The 4251-nt window shown below is 33.8% G+C and overlaps 1 pseudogene; it reads left to right on the top strand.

The window, feature by feature from the left end:
• Nucleotides 1-2394: 2394 nt before the first annotated feature.
• LOC122126571 lies at nucleotides 2395-2494 on the top strand (annotated as a pseudogene).
• Nucleotides 2495-4251: the final 1757 nt, after the last annotated feature.

Below are 4251 nucleotides of genomic sequence, written 5' to 3' on the forward strand. Positions count from 1 at the left end.
AAAATGTACCTTATCATTTGATGAAACTTACTTTATTAGCTAATGTTTAGGCTTGAAATATGGGAGGCTAATCTATGTAACACATTTCTGGAAGGCATCTACTGAACAACACAAATGGAGGGGGCTACTATTTCTATAATTTAAGGAATGGTTCAACCTGTTTGGTATTAGTGCTGGATAATAAATCAACTCTATTGTAACTTGTTCCTTCCACTTGAAAAACTTGTAATGTCACTAAGTATCATCTACTCGTCAAATGTTATTTTGGAGAATGTGTCTTTAAAAAGTTTATTTGAGGGGATGGGAAGGTGGTTCAGTGGTAAAGCACTTGCTTGCATGCATGAGGTCCTGTGTTCAATTCCCCAGCATCACATGACCAAAAAAAAAAATCTGGAAGTTGTGCTGTGACTCAAGTGGTAGAGTCCTAGCCTTAAGCTGAAGAGCTGAGGGACAGCGCCCACGCCCAGAGATCAGGCCCCACACCCGGACCCCCTAAAAAATTATTTGAAAAGGAATATATTTTCAGGAGATTAAATATAGGTTACCATTGATTTGAGAATGACAACCTTTTTATACTACATAACCAAGTTTTACTGAAGTACCAGTGTTTTGAAGCACTAAGGATCTTCTCAATTAATATTTTTCTGAATGATATTTGACTTCTAATTCAAGTTTTCAAAGCCTTGATAGACAAATAATGGATCTATCCTTCCAGGAACTATTTTTTGCCCTACTTATACTAGACTGAAATCTTTCATTAATCATTAGGAGAGGGGTATTAAAAATATTCTTGTGACATTTGTGATCATGTTCACTCATATGGGCTAGTCATCTGTAAATTGAAAGTGTGAATTACAGTAGTTTCTCTCAGATTTTGTGATCTCATCTTTCATTTTTAAGTTGCCTTGCATTTCACAATTGCTTACTGCTAAACCCTGTGTAATTGGGGCACTAAATTATTATAGGAAATGAGAAGTTAAGATGAGTCTTCAATTACTTTCTGTTGGCATGTTGCATGGGCCTAGGTGGGAAGACTTGCCCTTGTTATCTGATGATGCAGATAACTGGGACCTGGGATCCTAGGATGCGTGGGTCCTGTAGAATAATAATACCTTTTGGACATCATATCAGCAAAATTTGGGTATGATCAGAAATATTTAGAAAATCATTCTGGGCCAACGAGTTAAAACAATATACAGAGCAGCAGAGTAAAATCCCTTGCAGATTAGAGGAAAACAACATTGTTTTTTACCATGTGAATTCAGTAGACTAAGAACACTTAGAAGGTATCACAAATTTATACCGAAGACATTGCATTGATACTTCTTATATTCTAATATATATTCTAAACCTAATTATTTATATTCCAATTTATTTATTGTAATAAATATCAATTTATTTGTCAAATTATCGATTAATTCTAGTAAGTTTCATTGTGTGAAACATAAAATTAGCACATATAAGTATAAAATATATAACTATATGTAATATAAGGAAATGTTTTTCATTGTTCTGTTGTGGTTAGGCTATCAAAGGCAACTCTGTTTTACAGTATTATTCCATTATCTCTACCCCAGAGTTTGGTAGAGTTAGACCTAAAACTTTACCATTTGTAGATTTACAGCCTAGAGGCAAGAGGAAACACTGTGATTAAAACATTACCAATTTAAGGCCTAATATGAAGGAGAAAAATATGGACTTCTCCTGGAGCTATGGAAATATTTGGTGATAGAAATTCAGTAGTGTAAGTTCCTGCCTGGTTGGATGGTCAGGACATTAGGTAATCATGCATAAGAACAATTATTTTTCACCTTCTTGTCTTTAGCTACTTTTGAAATGGTAGGTATAATAAACAATTATATTATGATAAAATACTTTCTAGTCAGAACTGTTTATTTCTCTATGATCCCTTGTAACTAAGATTAGTTTTGTTCCAGTAAGATAATCTTTGCTGTCAGGGTAAGATATTCTGTTTTGCCTGTTACTGCATGGAAGAAGGGTAAAGGGTCAGTAGACATTTGTGCCAGTAAGACCTCATTTGGAAAATTTTAAGCTGCAAAAGTTTAGAAGTAGCACTTCAGCAAGGCTTACTTTGAATCCATTAGCTCCACAAAGCTAACTCAGTTGATAAATAAGCACTTGAAAAGCCATCTCTTTGAACCTAGCCATAAAGGCTTCAAAGTATGATCAAATTTAAAATGAAAAAGACTTAAAATAGTCATTGGCAAAAAAATGCAAGTTTGAGCAATCTACCAAACAATATGTTTTTCCACTATACTCAGAATTTCAGAGAAATAAGATCAATAACATTGTTAGTAACAATAAGGTTTCCTTGCTACAAATAGGCAACCAAGGATATATGCCTGTTAACAACTTAAATTTACAGGATACTACATGCTTCAGCAGCACGTATACATAAATTACAACAATATAGAGATTAACATGCCACTTGGACAAGGATGATATGAAAATATGCGAATTATTCCATATTTTTCATTCTTCAGTTGCTAGAAATGAAAAACAGTTATTAAAAAGTTGATTACAAAAATACAAGTGTAACAACATATGTGATTCATATAATTAAAAGTTAGTTTGACATCAGTGTATTAAATCTTCAATTTAGAAAGGTCTTTACATAGCATAACCTTTACAAAACTTTTGAAATTAGATAACATTTTAATTTTATCCCAAAGAAATAAAATACTATAAGGACCTAGGAGAAAAAAGAATCTTAAACTGTTTTTATATGGAATGCAATCTGTAAGGACACATTTATTAATGAATTTATATAATATATAACAATGTAGTATTCAAAGCATTATATCTAGGAGAGAATGAAATAGATTATGGACATTTTACAAACAGAATACAGAATATGTTAAAATATACTTTCTTCAGACAAGCACCGGAAATGTCTTTAGGTTCTGTACTACTCATTTCAACAGATACATTAAAATTATTTCTGTTTTAAAAAATCACAAGTTCTACAGAAATCATTATAGATGTATACAAACAACTCTTGAATATATTTTGACATCAAAGTCAGGCAATTCATTTGGAAGAATACCATGGAATCCATGAATTTTTAAAGTAAGATATTGCTGTTGCTTTGTATTGTGAAAATATTTTGTACAGAGACAAAGGATGGACAGGCATTTTTGAAATTTAAGTAACTTAACCAAATCATTAAGACGTAGGAGAACAATTTGTACAGCCTTTCACAACTTCAAAGAGGTAGTCATACATACTTACCTTTTGGCAGTATCAAATGCAGTTTCTTCCAAGTTGTTCTTCAGACCTGGTTTAATATAATGGTTCAAAAGAAGGAGATCAAACGTATCTTTGCTGTTTCTATTCCCAGCAGCAAGATGCAAGGGGGTCAAGAGGCCTTTCGTTTAGACATTGGTATCTGCATCATGATGACGTAAGAAAGAAGCCACACTGGTATTATTCCACGTATAAGCACTGTGCAGGTGTGTCCAGCCATTCACAGTTATTGCGTGAATATCTGCCTCGAGCCACCAACTCATGGACAATGCGTCAGTGTCAACTGTAGGTTTCCTGATGAAGAGCGGTATACTCATCGTCATCCCTAGTATTTACACGAGTGGCCTTTTTGGAAAGGTTTCACCACACTGTAGAAAGCCGATTAATTTCGGCAGCCCAAAGAAGAAATTTGCTTGGATCCTTCTCCATTTTTTTCTTGCAAATGATACCATTCCTCACTTTTTCATCTTCTTCCTTGTCTTCATCAGAATTGCCTAACCAGAGACTTTGAGTACCAGTCGGAATGAGGTGTCCATGTATTTCCCCAGTAGTTGACGTTGGTTGAACTGTTCAGAAAAATCCAGTGAATTTTCTGCATCTTTTTTTTTCACCATGACTTATTTTCTCTTTTTCCATTTTTACTATTCTAAATTATTCTAACTGGAGAGTAGAGAATTGATAGAAAGCAGAGGAAAGATTTTCCTCCGTATTAAAAGGTACAGAATGAAAATGAGGACCAGTGGTGTCTCCATGTGCAGCTTATTCTAGGAATGAAAACATAGGAAATAATACTTTCTATGTAAATGATTTGGGAAATGGCAGAGCAGAAAGTGAAATGATGCAACCAAAAATATAACAACAAAATAAATTAGGATAATTATGGAACAATCATATGAGAACCATGAATGAGAGAGAGGAAGAGAGAGACAGATGTTCAATGAACTAACTAGCCACAAAATCCATGCCTCTGATCAATTTATAGAG

This window comes from Dipodomys spectabilis, unplaced genomic scaffold, assembly GCF_019054845.1.
Source record: "Dipodomys spectabilis isolate Male_0828 unplaced genomic scaffold, ASM1905484v1 ptg000285l, whole genome shotgun sequence".
Lineage (NCBI taxonomy): Eukaryota > Metazoa > Chordata > Mammalia > Rodentia > Heteromyidae > Dipodomys > Dipodomys spectabilis.